Source organism: Hibiscus syriacus, unplaced genomic scaffold (genome assembly GCF_006381635.1).
Source record: "Hibiscus syriacus cultivar Baekdansim isolate YM2019G1 unplaced genomic scaffold, ASM638163v2 tig00005459_pilon, whole genome shotgun sequence".
Lineage (NCBI taxonomy): Eukaryota > Viridiplantae > Streptophyta > Magnoliopsida > Malvales > Malvaceae > Hibiscus > Hibiscus syriacus.
Window position 1 is genome coordinate 1,531,633 of NW_024062058.1, and position 19,113 is coordinate 1,550,745.

The 19,113-nt window shown below is 31.5% G+C and overlaps 2 pseudogenes; both read right to left on the reverse strand.

The window, feature by feature from the left end:
- Positions 1-8,142: 8,142 nt before the first annotated feature.
- Positions 8,143-8,850, reverse strand: LOC120199406 (annotated as a pseudogene).
- Positions 8,851-9,386: 536 nt separating this feature from the next.
- Positions 9,387-9,495, reverse strand: LOC120199660 (annotated as a pseudogene).
- Positions 9,496-19,113: the final 9,618 nt, after the last annotated feature.

A 19,113-nucleotide genomic window follows, 5' to 3' on the forward strand; every position in this document is an offset into this window, starting at 1 on the left:
TTAGATTGGCGTAGCAGTAGCTGCAAAGGACAGAATAAAATAATATTTTTATTTGTAATAAAACAATAAAAAATAAGAGAGAGGAGTAATAAAAAAGAAGACTCATGCCACGTGCTGTCTCTTCTGGTCTCTCTAATACGTGTGCACGCTGCATGTTGATCTTACTTTTTTTTTTTCAAACCGAAAAAGTAAATAAAAAAATAGGGGGGGGAGCATGGGACGTGAAGCTCGTGAAGAACACGTGAGAGTTTATTGAATCGAGGTGAGTGAGAAGAACGTGATGTGCATTTAATATTTTTTAATCAGGAAAATAATATTTAAACGATTTTGGAGTGCACCATTATTTGATAAGCCCACGGCATCGGTGCTCTAGGACCGCTTACGTGTCCAGATCTATTGCTTGCACTGCTTTACTGTTTTGGTCCACATTTATTTTACCATTTTCACCCCTCTGCAGTTAAGAAAAGGGATAGTTTGGTCTTTAAGCATTTCAGGTCAAGGACGTACATGTGCGGATTGCTGGGCCACATGAATTGGACAATCTGCGATGTCTTTTGGTGAAACCAAAAGATAACGTGAAATGTCTTTGTTTTTACGTTTAAAAGGGTTTCGATAAACATTAAGATTAAATTAATGGCCAATGAAGGTTTCGTTGCCTAAATGTTTCCTTTTCTTTCTCTTGAATAAATTATACCGTTTTCACTTAATTTTATTCTTTTTTATTTTATTCAGCATATTTTCAATTTTTTAAATTTATTTACTCAACTTTATATGTTTAATCAATTTGTTAAATTCACCGTTATATTTTTAAATGTGTTATGACATGACACAAACATCAAAACGATGTCGTTTTGAGAAACTCAAATATATAATAAAATGAAGTTGTTTCGAATCATATTCTTTCCACCATCGATTGTCATCGTCGACTATAGTAGATAGTGACCATTTGGTCTCAAAATTCATGAGTCGGCTAGTCTAGACCATGAGTTCAAATCTAGTGGTTGTTGTACTGGAACAAGTCTAAAAATTCATGAATCTCGACTGAAATGTTTCGGCTTCTTCACTTTCAATCTCCAATACATGGACTTTGAAATAAGTTCTGATAAAATGGAGGTCGAATTCAGACTCAATGTATCGAGGCGAAACGGACCATGAAATTTGGGAGTGAACAGTCACCATCTATGGCGGTTAATGATGACATCGAGCCACTTTCTGTTTTTATTTTATAGTTGGGTGAGTAAAATACGAAAGAAAATAAAATTCGATGAAAAAAGGTGTAATTTACCCCATATAGTTTTAAATATTTTATATTAAATAATAATAAAAAATGACACTTCGTCAAAATATTAAGGAGATAATATCAGAGTGAGCAAAATAATTTTATTAATAAAATTTAATAAATAAATTAGAAAAATTGAAAATATAATAAATAAAGTATAAGAAAAAAGAAAAATTTAATGGAAAACGGTGTAATTTATATTTTTTATTTCTTTTCCGTGTGGGTCCTACAAAGACCCAACTTGATTGATGGTGATTTGCACGTGGTGAACGTGTATCGCGTGGTTAATTTAGGGAATAGTATACGTCTTACGTTTTGGATCACCCTAAACCATTGTTTTGGAAATCGGACCGGATCGACAGGTTCAATTGATTTAATCGAGAATTTTTGTCTAGTCTGATTTAATATACATCAGTTGAACCGTTACTAGTAAACTGGTCAGAACCGTTGAACCGTTCAACTTGAAAAATTTAAAAGTAAGCTCAACTCGATTCAAACTCACGAGCTAAAAATTATGAAGTTTAACTCGAACTCGAAATATAATATTGAAACTTGAACTCGAAAAGGCTTGAACTCAAAAAAAAATTAGAAGCTCGATTGAAGCCTAAAATTTGAGCTTAATTGAAGTGAAAGAATAGTTCACTTAATGCTTACGAAAAGGCTCTATGATTTTGAATGCCAAATTACCTTTATTATTTATAGAAGTTAGTTGAGATGATTTTTTATGTTTCTTAGTCATGTGGGATTGTTTTTAAAAAAAAATTAAATCAAACAATATTATTTTGTTATGCTTTTTTTAGCCCCAAGTTTATTTTTAATTAGTTATATATAATTATTATTTAATATGTTTTACTCTAAATATTATGTTGTAGTTAATTTGAATCATTTTGTTTCACTTTATTTTATGGTTTTTAACTTATATATGTTATGACTTGCTTTGAATATGAATTGTGATATAAAAAATTATTTTTTATTAAATATTTTTGGTATTTTTATTTAATTTTTTAAATAATTATGACGTCGTCCGGTTCTTCCGACCAATCGGATCGATTCGACCGATTGAATCAATGAACCGGTAGCATGGTCGGTTCGCTAACCGGTCCAGTTCTGAAAACCATACCCTAAACAACAACTCATTCACTGTTGACTCTGTACTCATAATATATCTCATTTACTTCCAGAATTATGCCTACACTAAATATATATTTCTCAATTACAAGAGGTAATTAAACATACAGCTAATCCATGTCAGGAATATCGACCATCATTGTTATCTCTATAAAAGATAGGCAATAACTTGTTAGGTGGAGTTGGAAAATAATAATATCTGAGAATTTTATCATACTAATTTAAACATTCCATCAGCCTATTGAGCGAAATTACACGTGTTGTAAATTGATTAGTTGTTGCAAAGTTGTTATTTGAGTTGTTGACCTGTTAAGACGCTGTTAGATCTAGATGTGCATGCTGTGCATGCTTTATATAGCCTTGTACTTGAAGCATTGATTATACAATAAGAAAATACTTTCTTCTACTCTCTTTCTCCAATTTTGTATTTTCAGTAAACTCATTATGGTACATTCGTTTTAAGGTCCCGAGGCTTTCTCTTTTTGGTTCTTTTGCTGCACTAGTTGTCAGTTGGTGTTCATGGAGTATCCTGCGAGCAATGCCAAGACCTTTACTGACAAGAAGTTTAATGTAATCTTTGACGAGATGAACTTCTTACTTTGGAAGCAACAAATTTTGCTTACGGTTCGGAGTCATTGGTGGAGCGACTGTATGAGGAATTTGTCGTTCAAGATAGTGTTCTTGCATCTTGGTTACTGTCGACGATCAGTCCTCATCTTCTGCCTCAATTTGTTGGCGCGGAGACTGCGGTTGCCGTGTGAACACCGTCTTCCAATTCTTTGCTAGTTGATCTACTATTGCAGTGATGAGATTGCACTATAAACTGCTATCTCTCAAGAAAAGTAATGATTCTATGTGAACATCCCTTACTCATGTGAAAGAATTGTGTGATCCCTTAGCATCATGTGGTAGTGGTGTCTCTCAGGCTGAGCACGTTGTTAGTATTTTGAAAGGCTTGCCCCAAGAAGATCAACCTTTTGTGGCGGTTATAACCACCATAAGGGACTTGCTGTCTCTTGATAAAATTTGTTCCATGTTGACCGATGCGAAAACCCAACTTGCTGGATTTGAAGCTGATAATGAGTCGTTGCCCATGAGTGCGAGTCTTGCACAGGGCGAGCTTCGAAGCAAATCCTCTGATTTGCGTGATGGTTATAACTCTAATAACCATAGGGGTGCACGTTCGACGTCTTATTATGGTGGACGAGCTGGTTGATAAGGTCTTGGGAGACCTCGACTGTAGTGTCGGCTCTATGGCAAGAATGGTCATTTGATGGACCAGTGCCGATATCAGTTTGACCATGATTTTTTCGATGTAACTGCTGAACGTTCGAATCATAATTAAGGAGAACTCGAGCAGTGTGCATTACTCGAATCTGTAAGAAGCATCCACCAGGGTGTGAGAATTGTTCCAATTGTGCTAAAGGACGTGTTCAACCTCAATCTCAAGTTGCATCTTTTTCTCGTGATTAGTGGGTGGTTGATTGTAGAACCACTCATCATGTGACTCATGATGTAGACAGTGTTATGCACAAGAGCGAGTTTGAGGGGTTCAGTAAACTTATTGTGGGTAATGGTGTTTCTTCAAATATTAATAATATTGGTAGGTCTGTGTTGTGCTCTTCTTCTCGTACTTTGGTGTTAAACGATTTATTGCATGTGCCAAAGATAACAAAAAAATTGATTTCCATGTCAAGCTTGCTAAGGATAATTAGGTTTATTTTGAGTTCAAACCTAATAGTTGCTATGTTAGAGATGAACTGTCTGATGAGATTCTTTTGCGAGGGAAGGAAAGTGCTTATTCTACACCTTTTCGATGGAGCAAGCAGACACAAAATGTGATGGCGTTGAAGCAAATTTAGTTTCTTCTACAACTGATACCTATGTTTTGTGGCATAGGTGTATCGGGCATCCTACTCATAAGAATTTACTTTTGAGTTTGCTAAATAAATGATGTACATGTTATTAGAGAAATGAATAAAATTTGTGTTGCTTGTCGTATGGGAAAATGTCACAAACCATCCTTTACTGCTTCAAATACTGTTTATAATTTTCCCTTTCAAATTGTGTTTGCTCATCTATGGAATCCCTCGCATAGTGTCAAATAGTTTTCGGTATTATGACACGTTTGTTGATGATTGCACTCGTCACACTTGACTTTATTTTTTGAAAGATAAGTCTTAAGCTATTACAACTTTTAATTTGTTTCAACAGTTGGTTAATACTCTGTTTAGTGTCAATTTATTATTTTCGCAAAAAAAAAAATCGCACTTACCTCGAAACTACTACGTAGGAATGTCAAAACAAGTTGCAAGATCATGAAACTTCATTTCCTCGAATCATTTTTTTTATCTTTTTAATATTTTCATACTATCGGTCTCATAATAACTTTGTTAACTCCTAACGTTCTTGTACAACCAAAACCTTCATATGTCCCCAAAGTTTCACTTCTAACATCAAGCATATATCAATCAATACTTTTCGAAAAGCCGCCAACCAATAACTATAAGCATATTAGATCATACTGATAAGAGTATAGTTATAGTTGTAACCGGTATAACTAATAACTATTCTCTATCGGCATTTCAAGAGTATAGTTATAGTCAGGGACGGATGCAGAAATTTATGTTAGGAGTGTAAATTTAAGAATTTATATTAAAATTTTTTAGAGGTGTGAAGTTATAAAATTTTAGGGGATACGAAATCAGATAATCAATAAAAAATACAAAGGAAAAAATATAAAATATAAAGGAATTTAAAAATTATAGGGGTGCAAATATATCTCGATTATAGGTCAACCATCATACATATTACCCAACAAATACCAAATCCAACGTTTATTGCCTTCAATTCCAAATGTGCTTTGGGATTTCAGTTTACACCGCGCTTCTCATGTCAGACACATAGGATACAAATGGGGGAAGTGGCATATCAATCCTCCAGGACCTCCACTCATACCAAAACAATTAGAAGCAGGCCCGAATTTTAATTTTCTCAGTCTTATTAGAAATAACAATTTTTTTAAGAATTTTGATTCTAATATCATCTGATTTAATATATTATTGTTTTTAAAATATTTTTTACTACAAAAAAAATATTTGAATAAAATGTTAATTATTTTAATATAATAGCATATTTTAATACTTATTTATTAGTTTTACAAAATTATTTTATAAAAAAAGTTAATTAGTAAAATATAATATAAATATAAAAAATAATCTTTAATTATTTCACGATATGTTTCCTTAAATATAATTTTGATCCGATCAAACTCAAGAAAAAATATAAGTTAACTCGATCCAAAATCTATATTTCATTAAAATAAACCCAATTTAATCGAATAGAACTTGTCAAATTAATTTTTTTTGGATTTATCACTGGTATCCGATCAATTGACCGACTAATCTATATTGGATACTACTGAGACGAAGATGACCCTTCCAACCCTGTCGTCAAATCAAAATTTTTGTGTCATCTCTAATGTTTTGCTTGATATGAATGATGCAAATAAAGAAACATAAAAAGTATTAATCAAACAACTTCAAAGTCCAAATGATTTAAGTTCATAACCACTTTTTTTTATTTTAAATCTTAATCATACAATTAACGATTTTGTATAATTTATTATTTTCATCCGTTATACCAAATCAAGCCTAAAACTGACTCAATTATTGTTTATTACTGGTTCCTCTTTTGTTCACAAAATAACAAATTATTCTTATTTAATTATTAATGTTTTAAAAATTCATTAATCATATCATTTATCCTTAAATATTTAAGTATAGAAATTAGAGACATATAGGAGTAATTTATTTGCTCTTTTATCTTGGGTACAAAAACGTTTAGGTCAGGGTTGGGCAGAAGGCTCTCACAATCCAAAAGTCAGTACATACTTAAAATTCAATTGAGATTTACATATAAATTTATAGGTTACCCACTAAGAGTGGCGGTAGTAGGATTCAAACTTGACCTTACAATCTCAAATTCTTGAATCTCAACCACTTGTGTGTTGGCAATTTACTCCATGATTATTCTTAAATTCCCATAAACATCATGGAATAAAATTTAAAAATAATCGCATAACAAATTAATAAAAACTTTTTAAGAAAATTAAAACATTTAATTTAAAAGTACATAATACAAACCTAGAAATATTTAAGAATTTAAACTTAGTTTGCAGATAAAAATAATATGAACCTAAAATAAAAATATAATTTAAATTAATATATATATATATATATATTAAAATAATCAGGCCTGGTCGGATACCCAATTATAAAAAATTCGGTTCAAACCCGACCCAATTACTTGGAAAAAATCACGAGTCGGGTACTCGATCTGATCAAGTAATTTTTTTAGAATATTACCTAATTTTTTTAAGAATCGGGTTGACGGGTCAACGGGTCGGATCAACCAAGGGCGGGTATTTTTGAACACCGTTAGGAGATAGTGGCTTAATTAAGTTCAAATCTAACTTAATTAATGGCACAACCAAGCTTGATTAATGTGTTGTATTTGTTTTCCGCTTAAAGCTTTGAATTTAAGCATTGATGTGATCCATTAATGTTCAAATGTTTTTCACATCAATTGGTATTAAATTTATATAAATAATTTTTTAATGGTCATCTTTTCTTTTTCTTATTTTAAAAAAGGTATTCTTTCCTTGGGCCCTTCTTTATCGTATTTCTTATGTTACCACGAGCCATTCAGGTGAGGCCAGCGTAGGATTAGGTATTAGTGAATAGCTCAAACTTATTATATGCAATTTGTAAGTTTAATTTTTTATATTTTAATCAACATTAATATTTATAATTTTTTTATTTATTTAAATATTTTTTGGGTATAATTATGTATGTATTAATCCAAAGAAACAACAGAAAGCTGTTACAAACAACCAACTACTCATGCGAGTATGCCCCAAGCTGCGCACAACCGTTCATTCACAAGATCAACCCTATCAATATTCTCCCCATACAACTTTATTCGAACCACCTCCCTAATAGAGTCAAAAACACCAACGCAAGCTCTAGTTTTACCCGCAAAAATTTTATTATTTCTCTCTACCCACACCATATATATGAAAGCACTCCAAGCTAACTTTAACATAAGAGTAAGTAATGATTTACCCTTCAGGCGAGCAACAGCCCAAGCAATTTCCTACCCCAACGAACCAACAGGGCGGGGAAAGCTGCAGGACACAAGCACCTTCTTCCAAACATCCACAGAAAATAAGCATTCAAAGAAGAGATGCTCCCTTGACTCCGTCCAATTACTTTAGGATCAAGCTTGCCACTAAGAGGAGTTACAGCAAGGAAGCTAATGACCTCCCCACGCAAGGCAAAGATCCTCCTCAACCCCCAACTCATAGACCTCGGTGCCTCAAAGCTCCAAATATCAGCATTTCCCATAACAAAAATAAAGTACAAGGACTAATACTGAAATTATTGGTTTCAAAGACTTTCTAATTTGATTTTATATAATTAGTAGTTATTTTTAGATTAAAATTTTAATTAAAGTAAAGGACCGAATCCAGAACATAGATAAAGTAAAAGGACTAATATTAAAATTTGACCTACGATCAACATCAAGAAGCGATTCCTACCATAGAGATAAGCTTGGAAAAAGTTTGCGTGTGGTATGGGGTTCTTCCGAATCATCTTAGAAAACGGGGTATGGAATTTTCCTTTTCTTTGACCTTTTTTTCTGAATTAAAACTTCAATTTTCTATGGGGATTTTCTAAACATTTGGCACGAAACATAAACAGAAGTTATGGAATATATAAATGGTAAGGACTAAGGAGTATACATAAGTTTCATTGTAGTTTGTTCCAGTCTTTCCATTTTGACGTGGTTTTCGATCCGGTCAAACTAAAGAGAATTTGGTGGGATCATAGACCGTGGAATCTCCACATTCCAATGAGAAAACCAGCGCCATGCTCAACGAGAGAGTGCAGATCAAGATGATCAACATCAAGAAAAGATACTCAGCATCTGATCCTTTTGCTGCTGCAATTCCAGCGCTCGAGCATTCGTGGATTCAAGCTGCGCTTTAAGTTGTTGCACCGTCTTCTGCAGTTGAAAGATGGTCCCGGCGCTGCCGTAGACAGGGTCTCTCATCCTCGCTTTCGCCTCGTACACCAGTGCTTTCGCCGCATCCTCCCTGCTCCTTTCCTCCACCATCTGGTCACAACCAACAAAGCAAACAAAACATGTACGTAGTTTCTTCGTGCATGCAACTAATTGATTCACTAGAACAAACAACCAACCTGAATCATTTTGATAACGTTACTGGCACCGAAAACCTTGTGCACCCCCGCGAATTCCTCCGGCTCATCGCCGGGGAAATACGGGGCGAGAATGCAATTAACGTCGCATCGCCTGCGGAGCATCCTACAAGCGGCGCAGGGTTGATGGGTTCTTGCCCTTGCCGGAGTAGTTTCCATTTTTGAGGACACCATGTTGTGAGAGCCCAAGTGTGTGTATATAAGGGAAATGTAAAGCGTAGGAAGTCAAGAATGGAGATAAAAAAAATTCAAATGGTAGGGGTGGGAAGTTGGGGAGGCGGCCACTTAAAGACAGGATTAGGATAATGACATCGTTAGGACTTATTAGGACAGTGGGCCTAACAACATTGACATTAGTTGGGTTTTTTCACGAAACAGACAATGGTTCGTCACCGTCTCACGGAATATCACATTGAAATGTGGCATACTTGAAAATTGTTGACAAAAGTGCATAAAATGATACCCAATTTTGATTTCTATATGGTCAATAAGATCCATATCCCACGTGGTTTTTACCCATCTTAAGTGCTTGAGATGCAAATAGTTCTATTAGGGTTGACTCTAATGACGAATTTTGAATAAGGATTTTAAAATACATATGGGGGTATAAGATTTTTTTTTTGGATAAACTATTTGTTGTATATCATCCAAAAGGGAGAAGGAAACCTGCTATAAATACCAGATTACAGAACAAAGGGAATTTAGATCATTTCTCGATTTGTACGTGTCATCCTTATTTAGGTGCCATGCTAACATTCTTTGTATAATTTTTTTTATGTGTACGTATCATTAGAGGTTCATGAACAAGAATAATCACTGAATTTGATCTAAAAAATTCTTTGGATGAAGTTATTACCATGGTGTATTATAATCAGGGACGAACGTAAGATTTTATGTTAAGGAATATAAATTTTTAAAATTTTAAGAATAGATGAATTTATAAAATTTCGGATGGTGAAAACAAATTTTCAATAAAAAATTACATAGAAAGAAATATAAAATATATGATAGTTTTAAATTTTATAGTTCTATTATATGTTAGTTGCATAGTGTTTTTTATTAAGCTAAAGTGATTACAAAGTAGTCTCTATTCTAAATACTCTCAATCATTTGACAATGAACACTCAATAACCTTTGTTACTGTCGTTGGTGCTCGAAGTTGAAACCTCTAGAAATAACAATCATTCATTTGACAACTGAAGTAATTTGGTTCGTGCATGTTAGTTGCATAGTTGTATGTGTTAATTTAGGACTTCAATATAAATTGAATTAGAATATGTAATAGTGTAAATTACCCATTTAATACCTAAACTATTAGTTTTGGTCCGTTTTAGTACCTAAACTTTCAATTTTTTCAAAACCATACCTAAAGTTTAGCTTTCATTTCATTTTATTATTCCCATGTTAAAAACTTAACTTGTTTAATACCTAAACTATCATTTTTTGCTCGTTTTAATACCTGAACATTCAATCTTTTCAAAACTTAATGTTAAATTTTGAATGGTGTCCTAAAATTAAACAAAAACTAAAATTTTAAAGGCGGGGTACTAAAATAAAACAAAATCTAAATATTATATATGCTTTTAAAAAAATTAAAAGTTTAAGTATTAAAATAAACTAAACTTAATAGTTTATGTACTTGATGATGTCAAAGTATCCAAATGTTGGTGGTGATTGAGAATGTACCCAAGGGCCCAAATCCATTAGTTTTTCTTTTTTCGGCCAGTGCCCAAAACCATCAGTTCATAAACAAAACATAAATAACAGACAAATTGGATAGTTGAAAACTAGAGAGCAATGGCAGCCGCTTAACTTTACGCCAACGAACAGAATCACCAAATAGAAAGGAAAACTAGTTCATTCTCCCACTAATCCATCTCTGTATACCCAAAAGATTCGATCAATTAGGCGATGGAAAGCAGCGGCAGTTTCGTATCACGCGACAAGCTTGATCGCATGGCTAGCTGGGTGGGCAGTAGCATGGCGTCTGCATTTTTTGCTTCATTGGAGAGGTGTTCCTGTATTAACCTCAGCACCACCGATTTCGATGATGAAGAGGAAGCCAAGGACCGCCCTCTCATGCTTATCAAGCCCGTGATCCACGACGAGCCACGATCTTTTGCAGAGCCAGTCGCTGGGGCCCACCTCACCGCAGATAAGCTCAACGTTTGATTCTTACGTCTTCCGGGGTTTGTTTCTTATGTTTCCCAACCTTCTTCTTTTTTTCGTTGTGTAAATGTCAAGGATGTGTCTAGGTCAATTGTGAATCAGTTCGCGTTTACTTTGGTTTATAATTTGCTGTCATTTGTCTTATCCTTTTTAATGATAATTTCAATGGAAATTTTGAACTTCGTTCCGTTTTGTTTGGATGTGCAACTTTACGATTTCAACTTATTTGCAGATGCATCATATTATTGGGATTTCGGTGGAATTATGTTTTTTTAAGGATTCTGTTATTTAGGGGCAAAGTCATGAATAAGGAGGGCGAGCTAGCGAATCAATTTTACTCTTTTTAAACAAAAAATACTAACAAAATGAATTTTTTCAACTGAATTCCGTTCTTGATGCGTTTCCTTTCGGCCCTTTTTTTTTTCACTTTAGTTTAAACTATTGCTGATTTTCATGGACTTTCCATCCATTAAGCATTGGAATTTCAAGCTGAACTATAGGTAAGTGAAACATGAAGAGCTATGTTATCCAGACCTAAATGTATAGTTGACGTGAGTATGCTTAAAATTTGAAAATGTTCTTATAATAAGAATCATACCCTTAGCTATATTCATGTTAAGTATGCTGCCATATACAAGTATTAGACACATATTTAAAAGAAAATGAAGAATCCAAATAGATATAAAATTATAAATAGAGATTATATAGATAGTCCTAAACTTCAAAAAGCCAATTCATCACCTCTTGGCATATTTCGATTGATCGAAAGAGCTTCATCCAACCCAACAATTGGTGTCAGAGTGTGACTCGATAGAAGATCTAACAATATTGAGACGATTATTGAATAAGCTCTATCTATTTTCATCACAACCGAGAAGATGACTTCTACCTCCGCTCGTTCCACATGGAAGACTCTCAATCGATCGACAAGCCTCCATACTTCAATGGAGCTAACTACCGTAATTGGAAGAAATTAATGAAGCTATTCACCTAATCCAATGATCTTGATGCATGAGAGATGATCGAGAACGACTACTCTTCTTCACGAAGAAGATGGAGTGGAATGACCAAGAATGAAATAACACCCAACAAAATGCCAAGGCCATGCACATGTTGTTTTGTGCATTTGGTCCTGATGTTTATGAAGGCGTTTCTTCTTGTTCAAATGCCAAGGAGCTTTGGAATAAGCTCGAAGAACTTCACGGTGACAAGAAAGAAGAACCACCAAAGGTAGTGTGCTTAATGGCTCTTGAAGAGCACAATGTATCTTCTAATTCCAGTGAATCTAATTCATATTCTTTTAATAAGTTACAAGATGCATACGCTGAATTATTTTTTGAGTTTGAGACCATGAACTCCAAATACAAGAAAATGATTGCAAAATTTAAAGTTGAAAACGATTTTCTTTTGAAAGCAAAATTGGATTTTTAAAAATTATGTAGAGCTTACAAAAGTAAAAAATTGAAAATTTTGAAAAAGAATGATTTGATTTAAAAGTTAAGCTTGAATGCTTAACAAAAAAATGAAACCATTTTAAACAATTCATCTAATTTCATAATGAAAAATGTTCACATTATCATTATCATGGTCATTTGGAACGTACTTGTCCTTTAAAGAAAGGAAAACATTTTAAAATTAAACAAATATGGGTTCCAAAGGGAACAATGGGCATTGAAACTAATGTTCAAGGATCCAAAGCAATTTGGATACCAAAATCCAAATAAATGTCTCTTGTAGGTGTGTGGAAGTAATGCTAATGAAAGTGAAGATACTCAAATGCTCTAGCCACACTTGATATAAAATGGGTAACCTCTAAGCTTATTTTGATTATCTTGCATAATTGGTTGCTCATTTAGTTTAAGCAAGCATGAATTTTGATTTTAAATAATTTTATGTTTTTCTATCTCATGTATGTTAAAAAGTGTTGTGATGAACATTTTTAAAATTTTAACGATTTCTCATAAATGTTTGTTCATTATAATGAATTTTGGTCAAAATTGATTTTAATGTTTTGTCTTTACAAATTTTAATTTTTGACCTTAGTTTAAATGTTTATGCATATGATTTATTACAAATGATATCTCTCTAACAATTGATATCAATTTTTCAAATGCATAACATTTTTGGAAAGCTTTATGCACATGCACTTAAATACAACAATTGGTATTGCATAAAGTATATTAGACTTGTATTTATTGAATTCATATGCTACTAACATGTTTGTTAATCTTTGTTGAAATTCAATGTCTTTTAAGTGTCAATATTTTAAAGTCAAATTTTTGTTTGGAATGCATTTGTCGAGGGGGAGCTTTTGATTTTTCAAATGATTTTAATACTAAGATTCTCTAATTATTCTCCTTTGTTATTTTTGAACCTAAAGTTTGAATTATTTTTTATATAACAAAAAGGGAGAGACATATATGTTTAAAAAATTCAATTTCAAGAATGAAAAAGGGGGCTTTAATATTTTCTAAAATATTTCTCTTTTTTATTAAATGTTTTGATAAGGGGAGCTTTTGCCAAAAAACTATTTTTTTAAATGTTTTATTATATCGAAAAGGGAGAGATTGTAGAACTTATATTTTGATATAACAAATAAAGGCAAAATGTTTGTTGGACTAAAATGAATTTATTCAAAATTTTCAAAAATAATTCAAAGACCAACTAAATTTGAAAGATACGTGTTCAATGTTTCTAAACTTTATCAAAACTTTAAAATGAGTTTTTTAATTTCAAATTATATTAAAAATATCTTTTAAATACTTTAGAATGTTTTTCAAAGTATTGTTTTTCTAAAAATGTCAAAACTATCATTTAAACAAGCTTTAACCAGAAGTTTCGAAACTTATACAAGAGTTTCGAAACTTTCCAAGACAATAGTCCAAAAAGTTTTGATACTTTTTAAGAGTTTCGAAACTTTCCCTAAAGTTTCGATACTTTGGCTCCAATGGTCATATTTTTCCAACGACTCTTTCGAAGAGTTCCGAAACTTTCCCAGAGTTATGAAACTTTGTGTGCAGAAAGTCTTCCAAATGCTACAAACCTTCCCAAACGGCTAGAAACGACTAGTAACTCATTCCAACATATAAAAACAAAGGTTGGACAACACTTATCCAAGCAATCAAACACAAGAGAAAAAATTTTCATTCTTTATTTCTCTCTCTTATAAATTTTTGTGTTTTTGTGAGCTTTAATTTGTAAACACATTCCTTTTTAGAGGTTCTCTTATTTACAATTCTTTTCCTTTATAAAGAGGTTTTGGTTCTAGTTAGGACTTTGAAAATCTAGGGAGTTTGTAAAAAGTTATCTCTTTATCCTTGAAAAAGAAAGAATAAATTAGTGTGTTTGTTGAAAAATCCTAAGTGAGGAGCTTAGGTAGTGGATGTAGACTACATTGAGGGAGTTGAACCACTATAAATCATTATGCAAATTTTTCTATCTTTATATTCCTTACTCCCTAAACTTCAAAAAACCCCAATTAACCCCCTCTTGGCATATTTCGGTTGATCGAACGAGCTTCATCGAGCCCAACATAAACACAGGAAATGAAGATATTCACTGAGGAAAAAAATAAGGAGTTAATCTCAACCATTGATTTTCCTCAATCTAACGGTCCTAAAAGGGTATAAACTAAAATTTACACCAGGTGTAATTGGATCCTAACCCATATATACATTGTGTTAAACTCTTCCAGTTTTACACATTTTTTTGACCATTGGACTGAGGGAAATCAAACGTTGAGATTAACAGTATAAAATAGAAAGTTATTCACTGGTAAATAAAACAAGGACTTAATCTTAGCCAATTTTCTCTCATCTAATGATCCTAAAAGGGTGTAAAACTAGAAGTTTTACACTAGGTGTAAGTGGATCATAATCCATATGGGAATCCAACTAAATTGTGTAAAACATTTTTAGTTTTACATCTTTTTAGGACCATTGGATGAGAAATTAAAAGTTAAGATTAACAATAAAAAATAAGAAGATATTCTTAGGAAAAAATAACGAGTTAATGGTAGCCTTTGATTTCCCTCAATTCAACTGTCCTAAAAAAGTGTAAAACTAAAAGAGTTTTAGGATCTTGATTCAATATTTAAAATCATTTTCAAAATATTCACTCAATGTTCAAATTATTAGGAGATACTTGATACAAATAATTTGTAAAATATTTGACATCGTATTGACAAGTCAGATTTTATAAAGAATCAATCGAATACTTTCTTACATCAAAAGTCATTGAAAATTGATTAAAATAATAATTAGTCAAGAAAATCACACTTAATCCATCAAATTCGTTTTTCAAAAATTTGGGGAGTTACATCTTCATATCAAAACCTACATGAACCGGAAACAAACTAGAGATTTTGTAAATAACTTAAGCTTGAAGACAGGGACGGAACCAGGATTCTAGTTCAAGTGGGCAAAGTATAATTAATAGTAAAAAATAGGGGACATAATATAATTAATAATAAAAAATGGTGGGCAAAATCAAAATAAATCAAAACTTGAAGGATTAAATGGGTATTTATCCCTATATAATTCTTAATAATAAAAAACTTGGGAATACTCCGTCCCTAAGGTTTTTTTAAAAATCATATTTTGAACCATTATAAATATTAATGGATAATTTTTATAAATTTATTATTTCGAAGTCATATTTTGATCATTAATTAATTAGGATATTTGGAAAAGTCAAAATTATCTTTAGAGATATTTTGTTTTTTGTTAGAGGTATTACTTGAACTTCGTATGATGTTAAATTCTGAATCCCTCACAATGAAAATGGGATTTATTTTTTGGGTTTTAACCTAATCTCACATAATAAAGATTTTTAAAATAAAATTATTGTTTTCTTGAAAATATAATGCAGTTTGTCGTTCTTTTAAAGGAAAATGAATAACCTTAAATAAGAGTTAATATGAATGCAACTAGTATGGAACGTATTAATGTAGATTAATGCAATGTGCGTACTTCATTCATTTTGTTTTAAAATCAAGGCACGGACTGCTAGAATGCTCCTAGCTTGTTAGGTGCCCCAGCACCGTATGACATACATAGTATAAGTTTTAGCATTTGTATCAATATGTTATTGAGTTTTAAAATGTTTCAAATTAGTAATAAACTTTTATTTTGAATTCAATTATAACACTGAAAAATTAAATCGTTAACAATTTGATGATGCAGTCAGGGATGAATATGAGATCCAAATCCAATCATATTGTAATCCCCTAGACCCATCATGTATGTTACGACTAGATCTAGCAGATTGTATAAAAATATCCAAAACATTCTTAATATTTTAAAATCATAATATGTCCAAAACAGTAATATAGATATAATATATCACTCGTAAATACAATGCCAAATAATATGTGTCGAAGTAACACAAGCATCAATTTAGTAATGATTCATACATCAATAGTAAAATAAAATACGTCATAAAATCAGTGTATCAAAATATACGTGTGCCACAAAATAAAGAAAGATTAGAAGATGCAAACATTACAACAAAATATACTGTACCAATGTATCGATCCGCTTAGTTTGAGCATCGATAATGCCACTAAACATTAAAATACTTCCTTTTAGGCATTGAATTTTAGATTATGTATCATTTTGGTCCCTACAACTACTTCAGCCGTCGATGTCGGTCAATCATTGGTCATCATCATCAATCGTCATTCACAACGAGATTGATACCAAAATGTTTACATTTCACTTCTCTTTCTTCACCCCGAATTAGTTTTTCACGAAGCTCACTCAAAATCAATGAATACATCTAAAGTTGACGTTTAATACTCTGTTCTCATTCGATGATAATTCAATGAAAATACATTTAAAATTTTTTAAAATAATTTTCAGATAACATGTTAAAGTTTTTGGGTAAATTACGTGTTTAGTACTTAAACTATCAGTTTTAGTTCTTTTTAGTTCCTAAACTTTCATTTTTTTTTAAAATCATACCTAAAGTTTAGTTTTATTTCATTTTAGTTTCACGTCGTTAAAAATTTTAGTTTTTGTTTCATTTTAGTACCTCCGTTCAAATTCAATGTTAAGTTTGAAAAAATTGAAAGTTTAAGTACTAAAATAGACCAAAACTGATAGATTACATCTTCATATGAAAACCTACATGAACCGGAAACAAACTAGGGATTTGTAAATAACTTAAGCTTGAAGACAGTGATGGAGCAAGGATTTTAGTTTAGTACTTAAATTATCAGTTTTAGTTCTTTTTAGTTCCTAAACTTTTTTTTTTTCAAAATCATACATAAAGTTTAGTTTTTATTTCATTTTAGTTCCACGTCGTTAAAATTTTAGTTTTTGTTTCATTTTAGTACCTCCGTTCAAATTCAATGTTAAGTTTGAAAAAATTGAAAGTTTAAGTACTAAAATGGACCAAAAACTGATAGATTAGTTACATCTTCATATGAAACCTACGTGAACCGGAAACAAACTAGGGATTTGTAAATAACTTAAGCTTGAAGACAGTGATGGAGCAAGGATTTAGTTTAGTACTTAAACTATCAGTTTTAGTTCTTTTTAGTTCCTAAACTTTCATTTTTTTTCAAAATCATACCTAAAGTTTAGTTTTTATTTCATTTTAGTTCCACGTCGTTAAAAATTTTAGTTTTTGTTTCATTTTAGTACCTCCGTTCAAATTCAATGTTAAGTTTGAAAAAATTGAAAGTTTAAGTACTAAAATGGACCAAAACTGATAGATTAGTTACATCTTCATATGAAAACCTACGTGAACCGGAAACAAACTAGGGATTTTGTAAATAACTTAAGCTTGAAGACAGTGATGGAGCAAGGATTTTAGTTTAAGGGGACAAAGTATAATTAATAATAAAAAATAGGGCTCACAGTATAATTAATAACAAAAAATGGGATAAAAGACAAATTTCGAATGCAAACCTAAACAATGAAAATGAGATTTATTTTGGGTTTTAACCAAGCCTCACAGATTAAGGATTTTTAAAATAAAATTATTGTTTTCTTGAAATTATAATGCAGTTTATCGAACGAACTTCATCGAGCCCAACATAAACAACAGGAAATGAGAAGATATTCACTGAGGAAAAAAACAAGGAGTTAATCTCAACCATTGATTTTCCTCAATCTAACGGTCCTAAAAGGGTGTAAAACTAAAAATTTACACCAGGTGTAATTGGATCCTAACCCATATATACATTGTATTAAACTCTTCCAGTTTTACACATTTTTTGGACCATTAGGCTGAGGGAAATCAAACACTGAGATTAACAGTATGAAATGAAAAGATATTCACTGGTAAATAAAACAAGGACTTTATCTTAGCCGATTTTCTCTCATCTAATGATCCTAAAAGGGTGTAAAACTAGAAGTTTTACACTAGGTGTAAGTGGATCCTAATCAATATGGGAATCCAACTAAATTGTGTAAAACTTTTTTAGTTTTACATCTTTTTAGGACCATTTGATGATAGAAATTAAAAGTTGAAATTAACAATAAAAAATAAGAAGATATTCTTAGGGGGGAAATAACGAGTTATTCGCAGCCTTTGATTTCTCTCAATTCAATTGTCCTAGAAAAGTGTAAAACTAAAAAGTTTACACAGTGTAAGTATATATATATATATCACTTTAATTTGAGATATACATAAATCACTTTAGGACCTTGATTCAATATTTAAAATCATTTTCAAAATTCACTCAATGTTCAAAACTATTAGGAGATACTTGATACAATAAATTTGTAAAATATTTGACATCATATTTGAAAAGTCATATTTATAAAGAAACAATCGAATACTTTATTACATCAAAAGTCATTTAAAATTGATTAAAATAATAATTAGTCAAAAATCAACTTAATCCATCAAATTCTATTTCAAATTTTGGGGAGTTACATCTTCATATGAAAACCTACGTGAACCGGAAACAAACTAGGGATTTTGTAAATAACTTAAGCTTGAAGACAGTGACGGAGCAAGGATTTTAGTTTAAGGGGACAAGTATAATTAACAATAAAAAATAGGGCTCACAATATAATTAATAACAAAAAATGGGATAAAAGAGAATTTCGAATACAAACCTAAAACAATGAAAATGGGATTTATTTTGGGTTTTAACCAAGCCTCACAGATTAAGGATTTTTAAAATAAAATTATTGTTTCTTGAAATTATAATGCAGTTATCGTTCTTTTAAAGACATGAATAGCCTTAAATAAGAGTTAATATGAATGCAATACTATGGAACGTATTAATGTAGATTA